This window comes from Piliocolobus tephrosceles, chromosome 6, assembly GCF_002776525.5.
Source record: "Piliocolobus tephrosceles isolate RC106 chromosome 6, ASM277652v3, whole genome shotgun sequence".
In the NCBI taxonomy this organism is placed as follows: Eukaryota; Metazoa; Chordata; class Mammalia; order Primates; family Cercopithecidae; genus Piliocolobus; species Piliocolobus tephrosceles.
The window spans coordinates 112,306,151-112,323,735 of NC_045439.1; the positions used below are offsets into that span (position 1 = coordinate 112,306,151).

A 17,585-nucleotide genomic window follows, 5' to 3' on the forward strand; every position below is an offset into this window, starting at 1 on the left:
ACAAACCCGAGAGGCAGGAACTAGGCCATGTCAGCTCATGATGCTGCCTTTTGCGGCTCTGAAATGGAGCCAAAAAAGGCACAGCCTCTGTCCTCTAGGACAGAAAAGCTAGAAGCTGTGTGTCCTTTCCCCGGCCGCTGTTTGCCTTGTGAGCATGTTGCATATACCCGCACATTAGTGGTGCACTGTCTAGTCTGATGTTCAGATCTATATTTAAATACTACTGTGGGATTCAGAGTCCAAGTGTATAAAGTGCAAGCCTGGGCTTGGCCAGGCTTCAAGATTTGCAGCCTACCCAGTGGGTCCTCAAAGCTGGCCTCTTGCATCACAAGTGATCCCATGCAGTTCTGATGACAGTTTATGACAACTCCCTCTGGTCTGGGAAATCTCCCTGTGCATGCTCTCCTATCTCAGCCGAGGGGACCACGTGTGAATATTAACAATTGGTACCATTTATTGGACGCTTGCTCTGCACCAGACAGTATGCTGAAGGTGCTTTCTGTAACAATTTCCTGTACCCATCTCCCATCCCCAGTGCTCCAGTGGAGGTAGTGTGATCAATTCTGCTTTACAGATGAGGACACTGAGATGCAATGACATTAGGTAACTTAAGGTCACCCAAGTAGGAAGTGGCAAGTCCAATTGTTTTTTTTTTTTTTGAGACAGGATCTTGTTCTGTCTCCCACGCTGGAGTGCAGTGGGGGGTGGTGTGGGCTCACTGCAACCTCCATCTCCTAGGTTTAAGCGATTCTCCTGCCTCAGTTGGAGTATCTGGGATTACAGCCATGTGCCACCATGCCTAGCTAATTTTTGTATTTTTATTAGAGACGGGGTTCACCGTGTTGGCCAGTCTGGTCTCGAACTCCTGGCCTCAGGTGATCTGCTTGACTTGGTCTCCCAAAGTTCTGGGATTACAGGTGTGAGCCACCGCACCGGCTGGGCCAGTATTTGGACAAGACAGTTTGATCCAGAGCATGTTCTGCAGTATCTCTCTGCTTGTATCTCTCCAACAATTAGACCAATGCCTGGGAATTATCATCCTCATTGTCATCATCAGTTTTATCAGCCAGCAGGGGCCAGAAGCTTCCACGTGGTTGATGCATTTGGCTAATTTGCTGTGCCCTTGGTGATAGGGAGAATAACGCAAAAAAAAAAAAAAAAAAAAAAAAATCAAGTTATTTCCTTACTGATTTCTGTTACTTGGATTCAACAAATATTTAGTGAGCATTTGTATTGTGCAAGGTATTATACCAGAACTAGCAAAGAAGGCTGCTACAAGGTAATTGCTTTCAAAGAGCTTGCACTCTAGAAAGATAAATCACCTTTCCAAATTCCCAAGATGGCTTACGAGGCCATATTCTTCATTCTCTTATGGGCCGTCCTCTTCAGTCACATTGCTCTTCATTCCTCTCCTTTGTCTGAAGTCTCCTCCAAGTCCTTTTGTTTGGGGAGCTCCCTACTAGTCCAGGGCCTTGCGCCTTCTGTTCATCAGCCTGAAATACTCCACACCTTTGCCTGGTTAACTCCTCATCCTTCAGGGAATTCCCTCCCACTCCCACAGAATAGGTCAGGTTCTCCCCTCACATCTCATCACAGCTCCCTCTACTTTTAATTTTTGTAATTATTTGATGAATCTGTTACTGATGAGGGCACAGATGCTTTTGTTGTTCACCCCTGTATTCCCAGCACATAATAGGTGTTTGCTAAATACTCTTCAGGGAATGATCTTTTATTCAAGCAGAAACTGGGGCATGTTAGTCCCCAGTCCCCCAAGAGGCAGACCTCAAGACAGGATCAAACATGGCAGGATTTTAGTAGTGTGAAAGTCTATGAGAAAGTGGCAAGGGAGCTAGAGGAAGCTAAGACAGTCGTGACACTGTAAGTCTGATCCTAGAGTGAAGAAAGGAAGGTTGAGTGGAGTGTGTGTTTGGTTTTTTTTTTTTTTTTCTTGAGATGAAGTCTCACTCTGTCGCCCAGGCTGCAGTTTAGTGGAGTGATCTCGGCTCATTGCAACCTCTGCCTCCCAGGTTCAAGTGATTCTCCTGCTTCGGCCTCCTGAGTAGCTGGGACTACAGGCACACACCATCATATCTGGCTAATTTTTGTATTTTTAGTAGAGATGGGGTTTTGCCATGTTGGCTAGGCTGGTCCCGAACTCCTGAGCTCAGGTGATCTGCCCGCCTCAGCCTTCCAAAGTGCTGGGATTACAGGCGTAAGCCACTGTGCCCGGCCTGGGTGAGTGCTCTATATCTTCCTTTGCAGTCTGAGAAAAGTTTGGCAAGGCTGTGGAGGACTTTAGGCCAAAGTCAACTGAAGGTTGGGAGCCCATAGGAGGTGGGACCTGGCTCTGGGCTTTCAGAGCTCAGCACCTGAGGCGCTCTGTTAATTACGCACTCCTTGTGGATGGAAGGCTGGGGGCGTATTCTCCTGGCTGCCATGTGGGGGTTCTGAGATGCCAGAGGAAGTGGCTTCTGGTGTATAGGAAGGAGAAAAATTACCAAACGCATGTCTTCCGTAAAAGGGTAGGACATCTTACTTTTGAGGCTCAGTAAGTATTTGTCGAACACGTAGCATTCTGACACTGTGGGAGACGCTATGGGTTTGAGCACACATGGGCTCACTTCAAAAAACTTATGAGCTAATTGAGAGACAAAGTAGACCACGTACATGCTCCCGAATCTCAGTTTTCTCGTTTCTGAAAAGGAGATAACACCACTTACCTCGAGTGACATGTGACAGATCCAGTAACTTCTGTGAACAGGGTAGGTGCTCAACAAATAAGATTTGAATGTGAGTTTAAAAAAATAATAACGCATTGGCCTCTCTACTTTTTCAGTTTTTCTAGTCACTTCAACAGGGTTGACAGCTTTTAAAGTGACGTTTGGGTTAGAAAGTGTGTTTTCCTTGTAATTATTCTAATCAGTAGTCCTCTGAGGCTTTTTTAAAAAAGATCATTTCAACTAGAAGAACCACAGTTTAAATATGTGATCAGCACGAAGGGAAGATTTAGTATCAAGTTACATTTAAAGAACTCTTTGGAGCAAAGCTCAGTAGTGTGTGCTTGGCACAGCAAACTTCCGGATGGTTGGTTTCTGAACCCTTAGCCCTGGGGGAGTGTTCAGGTTGTCCTCTGTGATGGCACAGTCATTGGGACATTGCTTAGTTGCCATCCTTCCCACAGATGAAGGAGGTGGATCCCTGAGGGAATTGCAGTTTTAATGTGGGGTGGGCCTCTTCCCTTCTCTCAATGCCAAAAAGGGGGTGTGATTCTGCCCCTGTTCTTCCCCTGTTCTTCCCACCTCCCCACACACCCCTGTTATTATATATTATGCTTTGAATACACTTGCACCTGAAGTTAGTCTTATCGTGATCTCACCTGTCTCATTGGGCTGTCTTTTTCTAGGAACTGGTTTTCTTTCAACAACTATTTCCCAAGCAATTAACTAGTAGATGTAGGTGTTGTGCCTCCTCCCTCAGTGCAGGGGGAGGACTGGCTAGAGCATAAAATGTATATGTGAAATGTAAATTGCTCTAAAGAATAAAGCCTATTAAAATATATATTATGTATTACAAAGTATCACGGGAATGAAGAGGAAACAGGTTTTCCAGGGTAAGGAGGCAGCATTTGATCTAGGACTAATGTTAATAGTCAGAAAAAGGGATGAAGAAGTAGCTTTAGCAAGGGTAGGGTGTGTTTGCCATCTCATACATTAGACAAGTAATTTGTAAGGTCTGGAAGACAGGGAAGGACCCAAGGACGGATGAGAATAGCAAAATGGGGTTGCAGGTAAACCATGGCTGCCCTTGAAAAACTTGTTTAAGAGTACTATAGGTCAAGAAGAGCCACTGATGTTTGATACCTAGAAGGCAATGTTTGAGCTATTTAGGAAACAGTGTCTGCGTGAGACAGAGCAACTGGTGCCAGAGTGGTGCAGTCATTTAGGCAGGAGAGATAATTGTTTCCGTAGAAATGAAAATAAGAGGCAGATATGAGAGAGAGAGTGGGTATCAGAGTGGAGAAGGTGGCTTTGAAGGTGACCCAAGGCTTCAAGCCCCTGTGTGAATGGGGAGAGATACTACTGAGAGGGGGAGCCCCAGAAGAGGGGCTGCTAGGCTGGGAATGGTGATCCCTATGTAGCTAGCACTGCATTTGAGGGGCTGGCGGGGTGTACATCTGCACCTGGCCAATAGGCACTGGAAATTCAGATCTGGAGCTCAAGTATGTGGTAAAGCTAAAGATAAAGATTTGGGAGTTGTCATCCTAGGGATACTAGTTGAAATGGCAAGTTGTTTAGTTTCCTTAATCACCTAAAGAAAGGCTTGGGTTTCTGGTTGCATGGATGACAGAAGGTAGATGAGTGTTTTGTGGTGCCTAGATGACCAGTCCTGATTCTCCCAACACAATCTTTGGATCTTTGAGATTCCAAGAAGGGAATACATTGGTTCTGTCCTCTTTCACTTAGCCCGACTTTCTCTCTTCTCCCTCAGTTGTCCAGCTTCTAATTCTGCAAAGAACAGCTGGAAAACATGAGGGCCGACTCAACAGCTGTGTGTTGGGAATCAGGAGGCATCCAGGACGAAGATACCATCTGGCTACAGCTGCTACCAAAATGAGTGAGTGTGTGTGTGTGTGGGTGTGTGTGCATATGTGAGTATGACATAGGATGGAGTGGCTAAAAATTTCTTGCAAACTGTTTTTAAACATGGTAAATTAAACATTCTTTAAAAATAGTTGAATGCTGGCTGGGCGCAGTGGCTCAGGCCTGTAATCCCAGCGCTTTGTGAGGCTGAGGTGGGCAGATCACAAGGACAGGAGATTGAGACCACCCTGGCCAACGTGGTGAAACCCTGTCTCTACTAAAAATACACAAATTAGCTGGGTGTGGTGGTGCGTGCCTGTAATCCCAGCTACTCGGGAAGCTGAGGCAGGAGAATCACTTGAACCTGGGAGGTGGAGAGTGCAGTGAGCGGAGATCGTCCCCACTGCACTCTAGCCTGGGTGACAGAGTGAGACTCTGTCTCCAAAAAGAAAAAAAAAGTTTGAATGCTGTCACAAAGATTATTTCCTTTTCTATTTCATTCAAAATCTTGGTGATTAGAAAATCAGAAATCTAGCATGCAAGTTCTGATTGCAGGTGACCACCCTTTGTACACACACTGTAGCCTGACCCCGCACTGGCAGTGGAGTGTGCTCAGAGCCTTGACTTGGCTAGAGGCTGCCTCCTTTTTTCAAGGAGAGGCACAAGGATCTAAGAATATATGAAAAGATTAAAAGTTCAAGAAAAGGCTTTTGTCCCCAGTCCCAGTTAAAGAGAGGCCTCTTCCTGGAAAGTGATTAGGGATTTGTGTGTGTGGTTTTGTTCCCGGCCAAACAAGTCTCCAGCTAGGTAATCTGTTTCTAATCATAATTTGGATTACCCGTCAAACTAACCAAATGTTTGTTTGTCTAAGGAAGCCAATCCTCAGGCAAAGAGAAGCTTGAAGGAACTGGGAAAGTTGTTCCCGCACCTCCCCAACCCCACCGCCCAGTAGGATCATTCCAAGGTCAGTAGGGCTATAACTGCTGCCTCCTTATGCTAGAAAGTGCAGGAAGTAACTGCTTTGCACAGCATTCTGGCTTCTTCAGTTTGGGGCTGTCCTGATCACTGTTGGTTCTCGAACCAAACAAATTGCCATCCCCTTCCCAGCCCCTCCCCACCCCCTGGAACATTTGGCAGTGTTTGCAGACTTTCGGTTGTCACCACTGGGGTAACAGGGGTGTGTTATCAGCATCTAGAAGGTAGAAGCCAGGGATGCTGCTAAACATCCTACAATGCACAGGGCAGCCTCCATAACAAAGAACTAGCCAGGCCCAAATGTCAGTTGTACCCATAGTAGAGACAGCTTTAACTAAAACCTACCCTTACCAGTGTTTGTTCCTAAACAGAGAGTAAATAAGCCTTCCAGTAGGTAGATGTTGGTAAACCAGCTCTCTGGGGAGAAAAAGCCCCTAATTTATAGCCTTAGCAAATTTCCCTGATTAAACACTCTTACCATGTTTGATATCAATACCATGTTCTTAACATGGAGTTCGAAAGAGTTGTATAGAATAGGCTCTCGCTAGCTACTAACACCAGCTCCAGATATTCACCTGGGCCTGTGGATTCTCAAATCTTGGTAAGAACAAACAAAGCCCGCATGCTCCCACAAATGAATGTGGGTGTCAGTGTCATGCTGAGCCATATTGGAACCTTAGGCAAAAGGAAAAATCAGTGATATTGAGCCTGTCTTCATTGAAAATTTTGATAGTTTGTTCATCATGGATTTTTTTACATTAATGTAAAATATTGCAGTAAATATTTGTTTTATTTTCATTTCTCCTCATTTTTGTCTTCCTCCTCTATTTTTTTTTAAACAGGGTCCTACTCTGTTGCCTAGGCTGGAGCATAGTGGTGCAATCCTACCTCATTGCACTCTAATGCCTGGGCTCAAGCAATCCTCCTGCCTCAGCCTTCTGAGTAGCTAAGACTACAGGTGCACACCACCATGGCTGGCTAGTTTTTTATTTTTTATAGAGATGAGATCTTACTATGTTGCCCAGGCTGGTCTTGAACTTGGTCTCAAGTGATCTTCCCACCTCAGTCTCTCCTCCTCCTTCTCATTCTCTTCCTTTTACTCCATCTCCTCTTCTTTCTTTTCTTTCCTTCCTTGACTCCTTGTTTTCTCCTTCTGCCTTCCTTCCTTTATAGTGGAATGGTTAAGCCACCAGACCAAAGGTTTCCGTTCAGGCCAGTGCCCACTATCACAAAGGAAAGCAAGGAAGTATAGAATTCACTCGAGTGATTTTCATGCTTCCTGGAGAGAGTTACTGAGGATAGCTGAAATCTCTGCCAATGTCATCTTAAAGGCAGAATGGGAGAGGAGTGGTAACAAATGTTCTGTAAGGTCACAGTTGCTCAATTATCCTTCCATGGAATTAAAACTTTTACTTAAAAATTCAGGGCTTGTCATTAACTGACTGCGTGTGCAATTCTGGAAGCTCCATTCATAGATTGTGATGTGAATGATGCCCCAGAGTTGCAAGGCAGGTGATCTGGCTTCTTGAAGTCTCTTCAAACTCTACAAATCAAAGCAAACGAAGGAGGATGCCAATCCTGATTTCTTTCTGGGCCAAACCCTGAATGACAGTTGCTTTTCTTTTAAGGAATCCTCACCAGACATGGAAGGCAACTATGAGAAGCATGTTGTGGCTGTGGCACCCACCAAGCCAAGCATTCAGGACAGATGGCCTGACAAATGCTGTTGCACAAGTGTCCTTCATTAGATCGGCCTGTTATATTCCTTCATGGTGTCCTGTACTCTCAGAAAGCATGTATCATGACTCTGTAATGATGCAGCTATTTGTCTGATTGTTTACCATTTGTCTGCCCTCAGGAGTATAACTCCCAGAGGACAGGACCCATGTTTATTTTGTTCATTACTGTGTCTGTACACACTAGGTGCTCAATAATGGTTACTAAGATGGATGAATGAAAGAAAAACAATGGGATATAATGCATGTCCAAATGAGTGGAGAGACACCCAGAAGGTCAAAAAAAAGGCAAGGCTGAGGAGGGTCTCAATGTCCCACTCTCCTTCCCTGAAAGGTTGAGGGTAAGAATTCTAATATGATACTTGAAGCAGGGTAGGAATGACATTAATTCATGCCATTCCTAGAAAATGGTGAGATACAGGTGAGACCCTAAATCTTACAGATCACAGCTGATGGAGTCAAAATCTGCTTTTAAGAGTATTCTGCTCACTGTGGAGGACAACAAGCTATAGGCATACCATTTTTTTTTTTTTTTTTGAGATGGAGTCTCGCTCTGTCACCCAGGCTGGAGTGCAGTGGCGCCATCTCGGCTCACTGCAAGCTCCACCTCCTGGGTTCATGTCGTTCTCCTGCCTCAGCCTCCCAAGTAGCTGGGACTACAGGCACCCACCACCATGCCCGGCTAATTTTTTTGGTATTTTTAGTAGAGACGGAGTTTCACCGTGTTAGCCAGGATGGTCTCAATCTCCTGACTTCGTGATCCGCCTGCCTTGGTCTCCCAAAGTGCTGGGATTACAGCCGTGAGCCACCGCACCCGGCCAGGCATACCTTTTTGATTGTGCTTCGCTTTGTTGTGTTTTGCAGATATAGCATTTTTTGCAAATTGAAGGTTTTGGCAACATTGTGTGCCATTTTTCCAATAGCATGTGCTCACTTTATGTCTTTTCGTTACATTTTGGTAATTCTCACAATATTTCAAATTTTTTCATTATAATTATTATCTGTTATGGTGATCTGTGATTAGTGATCTTTGATGTTACTATTGTAATTGTTTTGAGGTGCCATGAACCACACCCATACAAGATAAATGTGTATATTCTGACTGTTCTATGGACTGGCCATTTCTCCATCTTTCTCCCTTTCCTCGGGCCTCCCTATTCTCTGAGACAATCCCTATTCCCTCCCAATCTTAAAACTGAGCCAGTGAATAACCCTACAATTGCCTCTAAGTGTACAAGTGAAGGGAAGAGTCACGTGTCTCTCACTTTAAGTTAAAAGTTAGAGATGACAGTGCTTAGTGAGGGAGGCATGTCAAAAGCTAAGATGGGCTGAAAGCTAGGTCTCTTGAACCAAATGGTTAGTTAACTTGTGATTGCAAAAGAAAAATTCTGGAAGGAAATTAAAAGTACTACTCCTGGGTGATAAGAGTGAAACTCCGTCTCGAAAGAAAGAAAGAAAGAAAGAAAGAGAGAGAAAGGGAGAAAGAGAGAAAGAGAGAGAGAGAGAAAGAAAAGAAAAAGAAAATAGATTTTGTAGCTCACTCCAATAAGCCAAACACGTTTCATTAATTTTGAAAATAACCCACTTTGAAGAACCAATTTACCCAGTTCTGAAATGCACAGTTCTTTATGGGAGAAACTCAGCACTTCAGGACTACAAAATGGAGTAGGAGATAAGAAAAGCCTGGTTTGGCTAAGAAGCCTATACTAGTCAGGGTGTGGATGGCTTAAAGAAGAGGGGTTAATATGAGAAGACAGGCAACCTCACAAATGGAAATAGATTCCCATTCATTCTATTAATGGTGTGCCAGAAAACTTTAGGTCCTTGTTGACACTTATAGTGTACGGATGAGCTGGGCCCCACCTCTGCTGTGAAGATAAGAGTGAAAAATTTCAGGGCCTTGCCACTAAATGGTTTCTTTGTTTCTCTCTCCCCCTTCCTCTACTTTCTGCATGTGGGTGGACATGTGAGTGTGGGTGTGTGTGTTGGGGAGGTGGCTTAAGGATTTCAATGAATATGCTGGTAGTAGTTTGAGGAGTAAGTCATATAATTGTTGTGTTTCTACTTCTAGCTTTTAGGAGGAAAACATTCATCCGAGTAGATGATTAATTACTGTTTGAAGAGTGCTTTGAGATCCTCTAATGAAGGGTTTTAGAAGTATGAAGCATGTTTCCTGAATGTGTGGTTACAACATGTGATTCTATGTTAGAATGGTGCTAGACTGTCAAATATACCCCTCTTCTATGTCCCTGAATAGGAAAGAACATGCTGACCGGGGAGTAGAGGGCAGGAGAAGAGAAGGGAGAAGGGCTGGAAGGAAAGAGGAGGTGTTGGAGAAAAGACTAATGTCTTGTGTTAACCTGGAGGAAAGACAGCGTGGGCACCCCAGTGTCTGTGCAAAAGTTGCTCATCAGTTGCACATCTGAGAGTGAAACAAAGGCTTCCTTTGTTCCCCAACAGTTTGCTCCCTGTGAAGTTTGTTCTCTTCATCTTGCAATCTGAAGTCTGTTGACTTTTGGTGCAGTCTGTTGGTTCAAGCTTTACCAAAGGAGTTAATAACTACTGCATTGTTGTGGTGGAAGCTACCTTTAATTTTTCAAGAGAACTGCAGAATTGTTTTCTCTTCTATTATTAATATTATTGGAATAATAATCATCATCAACCATTAAAAGCTTTATTATTCTCTACATTTATGGAGTTGCTCTTCTTAGAAAGTCCGCCTTTATTTTTCAACAAAGTCTTATTTTGAGAGGAGGTGCTCTCTCTAATATCTAATGTCTAGCTGGAGTGCGGGCACCTCTTACACCAGCAGCAAGCAGTCACCTACCGCAGGAACTGACCGGGAGGCAGCAGCATGTGCTAGTTACACCTCAGACTCTGGATCCAGCTTGAATTCCTGATCTGCTGCTCCCACTCACATGACTTTAGGCAAGTTATTCACATCCTCAGAATCACAACTTTCTTATCTGTGAAATTGGATAGGAATAGTATCTACCTTTCTGTGTTATTGTGAGAATTAAAAGTATAATTATATATAATGCTTACAAGAGGACGTGATACATAAGAAGCACCGGATAAGTGCTTGCTGCTGCTTCTGTCATCATTATATTATCTTCTAAGAAACTATAGGCTGATTTAAAGCAAATTATTATAATTATTTCTGTCATTATTATTAATAAAGCCTCCTAAAGAAACTAAGGTTGATTTAAAGCAAAATGCTCAAGAGGATAGAATCATTTTTGGGGCTCTCCTACTTCTGTTCTTAGTTTCTCTCTTTTTCTTTTAGTTTTTCCAAATTTTTGACAGTGTACTCAAGGTTATAGTGATGTGGCTGTGATGTGGCTGGGCACAGTGGCTATGCCTGTAATCCTAGCATTTTGGGAGGCTGAGGCAGGAGGATGGCTTGAGCCCAGGAGTTTGAGACCAGCCTGGACAATACAGTGAGACTCCATCTCTCTTTAAAAAAAAAAAAATTAGCGGTGTGTTAAACATATGCCCTATAAGTGTCACTACTTAAGTCATACATAAATACAGGGTTCAATTTATACTTTTAAAGGACACTGGAAGCTTGAATTTTTTTTTCTGGAAAAAAATAAGAAATAGATCCTATAGACTTCTAGAACTTTGAAACTGAATTTCAGGAAACATCTAGTTCAACTCCACAGTAGGCAAATGATTCCTTCTTAGAGACAGGCATGACTGGTTAGTGGCAGAGTGGGACTAGAGTATTGGGTTAAGTTAGACAACTAAGAGCTATGAACATGTGGCAGCTGGAGTGACTTCTTGTACACATGTTTCCACTGAATTGCCCTGTGGCAATATGCCAGAAAAGGATCAGACTGTCTGCAAACTGATTATTTTAAGAGCTGAAGAGGGGTGTTGCAAAGGTTGCCATCCTGATCTTCTTTATGAACACCCTTGAGGAACAGTATCGAAAATAATTATTGCTTTGGGAACAACTGTCTTTTTTCTTTAAATTCTTTTGTTATTTAAAAAATGTATTATTAATATTATTTTGATTACCAAATCATAGTTGTATACATAACCAGTTTGTTTTCATTGGATGAACACCATGAACTTTTAATCTATTAATGTATCACATCTTTGCATTGGCTACTAGGAAGCTCAAGGTCAAATTTACATTCTATGTTTATGGTTAGAAGCTAATAGCTACCGCAAATTGCAGTTACGTATTAGAGCTGAACACCTTGTAGCCAGTTTTCCTAAACTTTGATCTATTAAAAAAGGGAGTTTGGGGGCCCTTTCCATTGCATGCTTTACCTTTTTCATGGATATTCATGGTGTACACATTAGTGTCTTGAAGGTTCTGAGAAGTCTGACAGTTTTAAATAAATCAAAAGAGCTTTAAAAATTTTGTTTAGCCTTGTAGTTGTAAAACTTTCTTGATTACATAATCTTTAAAAATATTATCTCAGAAATTTCTAGTTTTATATGAAATACATTTTGGAAAATACCTTTCAGTAATCTGTAATCAAATCCTGTTTATTATTATTGTTATTTTGTTTTGAGATGGAGTTTTACTCTTGTTGCCCAGGCTGGAGTGCAATAGCATGATCTTGGCTCCTTGCAACCTCCGCCTCCCGGGTTCAAGTGATTCTCCTGCCTCAGCCTCCCAAGTAGCTGGGACTACAGGCGCCCACTACCACGTTTGGCTAATTTTTTGTTTTAGTAGAGATGGGGCTTCACCATGTTGGCCAAGCTGGTCTCGAACTCCTGACCTCAGGTGATCCACCCTCCTCGGCCTCCCAAAGTGCTGGAATTATAGGCGTGAGCCACTGCACCTGGCCAAATCCTGTTTATTCGATTCATGACAGTGCAAAGGTTGGTGAACTTGTTTCTTTTTACTTCTGTGCAGCAGGAGAAAGTCCGGTCTGTGTACCCTGGACTAGATAACTGACGAGGCCCTTGCTAGCTCTCAAATTTTTGATTCCCAATTCAAAAAATGAAGAAAAGTTTTCAAGAACGTCTGTTCCTAGAATTAGATATAGTAAAATGAATACTAAAGTTAGAGATTAAAACATTATATACCATTTCTGGCACTGTTTATCCACATCTAATCTAAAAGATTGCTTTAAAAATTTATGTTTATAGAAACAACCACCAGGAGTGTTTACAAAGACACAAATTTTCTTCGAAAAGCATCAAAGTAAAAGATGTAAGATTTTCTTGAAACTCTGGTTTGGTATAGAATTTACAGCCCCTCCTTCTTGCTTGATAAAGGCTTGTATAATGAGGTGATGAAACTTCATAGTGTATCTTTGAGAGGCTGTGCAACTAGATGTATTAATTCAAAAATGTAGCCCATTCAGAGGCGACATTGTTCATTCACGGATGCTTTTGCCTGTAAAACCCATTCCTCTCCCTTCTCCATTAAAACTCAACAAAAAACAACAAGGACCTCCAATACATACCTAATTATGTATGGGATAATATGTACATACCCCAGCCATATATGTATTCCCTGGGCATGAGCCTGAGACTTGCCCCACATAACACATCCAGCCTCTGGAGTTGTTCATCGCCTTGACCAGTAGGGCCAGAGCCAAGGGGAAATAGCAAGGCAAGGTCACCTGCAAAGAGAAGTGGCAAGCTGCAGGGAGAAAGGACTGGTTTTCACACCCATTCATGGGTGACATCCAACTTCTTCAGCAGCCTACTGGATGTGTCACCACAATCTCAAGTAGCTCTCATTGCTTTTCTTTTTGTGTATGCCCTTGTGAAGGGCGGGTGGGATTTTGTTGCTTCTCTGGGCCACCTGTCTCACTGATTGTGCTTGTATGCTGTTTTCTCCCTGTTTGACTTTTATTCATTTAATTCAGATCGGATGCCTACTATGTGTCAGGCATTATGTCCCTAAAATGGGTATGTTCCCATACTTGCCCTTGAGGAGCTAATGGTATAGAAGAGCACATGGGCACTGGAAACAGTTTCCATTCAATGTGACAAAGACTCCAAAAGAGCCATGTAAGCAGGCTTGTAAAGTTCTGCTTGTAAAGAGTTCTGAAAGCACTCTTCAAAAGAGCCATGTAACCAGGGAAGCAGTAATGGAGGTGACATTTGAGTCAGGTCTTAGAGAATGTGTTGGACACTGTTTTTTCCATTAATATATTACTTTTTCTACTTAGTAGCACTAGCCTGCTAGAAAGAGAAGTAGAAGCCAATAATTCGTTTTGGTTAACTCAGGAGACTGACTGATAGAACCTATTAGCTAAAGGCTAGACTCTTATTTCAAGCAATTCAACAAATATTCAGGCCTTAATCATTTCAGTTATTGGAGGACAGTGCCATCTGGAAAGTGGACTCTCTGGAACTTACCCTGAAGTTTCCCTGATGTAAAGACATTCTAGGAATTGTCTTTGACTTTGGAAATTCCTAGAATCAGCTTTGCTTTATGTTCAATATACCTAATTTCCCAGTCTCATGGTAGACACTCAGAAAATGAACATGTTTAAATTGTTGCAAAGATGAAAGCAAAGATGAAAACAAGGATCATTACTGAAGAACTGGTTTTAATTTAAATTTCTGAAGAAATTTTACAAAGTGCAGGAACACGTGAGGTAAGCTGGCTCCTTGAGTTTGCAGTTCCTTGGAGAGCTGACGCTGAAAGCTCATAGCCTTCCTAGGGCCAGGTGGAATTCTGTGGATTTTTTTCGTGTTACTTTTATGAGACAAACCCATGGATGTCAACTATGTGACACAATATCCATGACTTTCCTGGCTGTACAAATAGTTCTCCAATTTGATGCTAATAATAGGACATCTTTTTTCCTTGGCAAATACTCTTTTTTAGACTTAACACTTCAGGCACACCCCTCCCCCTGAAAAAAAAAAAAAAAAACAGTTCAATTTAATAATGATTTTTGTCTGTCTATGTTTATTATATCTGGATCCTGATAGTACATTTATTCTGTCACGGAGTTGAGACAGCATCTATTCAGCTGGTTTTCCAGCCCAAAACAAGTGGGGTCCTTTACCTGCAAAACATGGGGCTGGCCTCACGTTTAAAGGCAGTACCCATGTTTCAGTTTCCAATTTGAAACTTAGGAACTGCTTTTTCCAGACTTGAGAGTTTTCCTCCTGCCCAGCTATTAGATACCGCCTCTTGGGACTTTAGTGCAGCCCTGTCATTCCTTCTAGATCTCGAACTCCTTAAGAACAAGGAAAGTGTCTCACTTACCTTTGTCTTCCAAGGTTCATTACGTAAAGGAGGTCTTTAAGAATTATTTGCAAAATCTGTATTTCATTCTTATCCTAAAAGTTTATAAATTGGACCATCAGATGTAAATTTCCCTATACAAGGAGTGAAAAAGAGCAAGTTCCATGTATGCAAGTCTCAGAACCTGACTTCTCATCATTATTTCTTAAAACAAAGGCAAACCAGGCTGGGTGCGGTGGCTCACACCACGCCCAGCCTGGTTTGCACAGGCAAATAAGGTAAGTAGGTTGCTTAAAGTTGTCCAGAAATTAAGCGATGGTTCAGATCCAAGCCATTTGGCTCTAGATCCACATTCATAATCACTTTGCCATCTATTCTTGGCTTACCTTGTTCCATTTTCTTTCCTGAGTCCCTCTAATAAGTTCTTAGCTTTTGTTTTTTCTTTAAAATCAGCACTCATCTCTGATTTATCACCTCTCTTCTGTCCCCCTGCCCCTATTCTCTCCCTCCATTTTCCCTTCTTCTCTCCCTTCTAATTCCTTTAGTGATGAGAGCCAGATTGTGTACCTGAAATTTATATTTCAGGCAGCTTTCTATCAGCAACCAGGAGCTTCCTGCACACTTTGCGACTTTAGAGAACAAAATGCAGATGAGAATTATAAATCTCTAAGTGCGCATGTTCTTACTTTTATGATGGGTTAAGAGACAGTTTAAAAATCACCTCCGATTTTGAGCTTTGAATTTGAGCTGGGAAGGATAGTAAAAGCAATATAAAGAAAGGGAAATCAACTTCAAAACTGGCCCCCCACTTTTCCCTGTGAGAAGGCCACTATAAATTGTGGAGATGCTTCTCAGATGCAATTAGATTCTGTCGCTGCCTGCCGCGTCTCTCCACATTGCATCACTGTTCTCCAAATCACTGAAGCCTCTCTTGGGACACTAGGTAATCTGAAGAAAGAATAGAGTGTTCAGGCAACACAAGTTCTACAGAGAACTAAGGCACACTGATTTGCATTTCTGGGTCAGCATGATTTCGCTTTCACTTAACCCGTGTACTGACCCTTGTTTTTCAACACGTTGGCTCTTTCTGTCGTCTGAGACTGTGTGAGGTGCTCAAGCCAAGAAGGTAAGTGTCCCTGGCAACCCGAAGCCTGCAAACCTCTCTCCAAGCTCCTCTTCAAGTTTCCCACCATCATTAAGGTCCTTTCAGTGAGGAATTGGCCAACATTTTAAGTGTCTCTGGATGCAGGTTTTATTCACGTTTAATAAGGTAGTTTTGTGTGTTAATGGAAAATGAAATGAATGTTAGAAATCACGTATTCAGATATGCTTGTGGCTGCCAGAGTTTTGCATTTCCTGTGTGGTTGTTCATCTTTAATGTAAGGAGAATAGTAACGGAGAACAATGGATGTTATACTCTTTCTCTGTCTGGTATGAGTCATGCTGAGAATCCTATGAAAACCCACAGTGTGTCAGAAAGGCAGACATGACATATATTTCTGTTGTCTTATTCACAGTGTAATTTCCATTAAAAGGGAGCAACGACCCCCAACAAGACTTAATTGCTTGCACTTTAGCAGGTGTAGGTCATTAGTTGTTTATGTGCAATGAAGTCTACTTGGCTAGAAGAACCTTGTATAAAAGTAAAGGTGCATTGCAACATGCAAAGTGCTGGATAAACACTAGCTAAGAACCCAATATTAAAATAATTGAGATGAAATGTTGATTAATTATTTGTCCAAAAGAGGTTTACCTCAATCAGTAAGAATAATTTTATTGCTTTTTTTCTTAATTATAAAAGTAATAGCTGGGCATGGTGGCTCACATCTGTAATCCTAGCACTTTGGAAGGTGGAGGTGGGCAGATCACTTGAGTTCAGGAGTTTGAAACCAGCCTGGCGAACATGGTGAAAGCCCATCTCTACTAAAAATACAAAACAATTAGCCAGGCGTGGTGGTGCACACCTGTAATCCCAGCTACTTGGGAGACTGAGGCAGGAGAACTGCTTGAACCTGGGAGGTGGAGGTTGCAGGAGCTGAGATTGTGCCACTGCACTCCAGCCTGGGTGATAGAGCAAGACTCCATCTCAAAAAAAAAAAAAAAAAGTAATAATAATAGTTGTATGATATGTGAATGATAACAAAGCTGTTTTTTTAAATGAAATTATAGAAAAGACAGGTAAACAATGGGAATAAAATCAAAATCACCAATAATCCCAGCTCCCAGAGGTAAACCACTAGTAGCATGATTTGTTTTACTATAATTTTCACTATGTAAATACAAAACTGAAGTAATGCAATAAATAGTGTTGAAATCTCCCTTTGCTTTTCTTTCTTTCATTGATTCTGTCTTTCTTTTTTTTTTTTTTTTTTTTTTTGTTTTGAGACATGGTCTCACTCTGTCACCCAGGCTACAGTGCAGTGGTACAATCGTGGCTCACTGCAAACTTGAACTCCTGGGCTCATGCTACCCTCCCACCTCAGCCTCCCAAAGTGCTGAGATTACAGGTGCATGCCGCCATGCCTGGCTCCCTTTTCATTTAATGTATTATAAACATTAAATATTCTTCTGCCTCTGCATAGTGTTCTCCTGTATAAATGTTGTATAACATACTTAAGCAACCCACTACTGTTGGATATCTAGGCTGTCTCCAAAATTAGCTGGGCGTGGTGGTGGGCACCTGTAATCCCAGCTACTTGGGACCGTGAGGCAGGAGAATCACTTGAACCTGGGAGGTGGAGGTTGCAGTGAGCCAAAATTGTGCCACTGCACTCCAGCCTGGGTGATAGAGTGAGACTTCATCTCAAAAAAAAAAAAAAAAGTTGTGAAATGTATGTGTAATTTTAAAAAATTCTAATAGTAATTACTTCTTTTTAGTCACCGGCAGTAACTCTTCTTATTAACTAATGGAGATAATGATGGCAACTTCTTAACCCAAAAAGTAGTTAAATGGCTCTGTCAAGTCCCCCTAATCTGGAGGAGGTCTGCTATCTTTATGTAGAGCAACACTGTCACTTGTTTCCAGTTGTGGGGTGAGAGTGAGGATAACACTTTAAGTGATGAAGTTGGTGTTTCCCATCTATTGTGCCTCAGATACAGGCCTCCTTCTCTCTACCG

At 42.2% G+C, this 17,585-nt stretch overlaps 1 long non-coding RNA gene across 5 annotated transcripts in view; it reads left to right on the forward strand.

The window, feature by feature from the left end:
- The window catches only part of LOC111552851, a 35,905-nt gene that overhangs the window by 4,343 nt on the left and 13,977 nt on the right, over positions 1-17,585 (forward strand). For 2 of the 5 annotated variants that reach the window (XR_002734758.2, XR_002734757.2), the window contains exons 2-3: positions 4,489-4,614; positions 5,452-5,544. This is a non-coding gene — a long non-coding RNA (uncharacterized LOC111552851). The remainder of the gene's footprint in view (positions 1-4,488; positions 4,615-5,451; positions 5,545-17,585) is intronic. The other 3 variants (XR_002734755.2, XR_002734756.2, XR_002734759.2) reach the window with 2 other exon arrangements.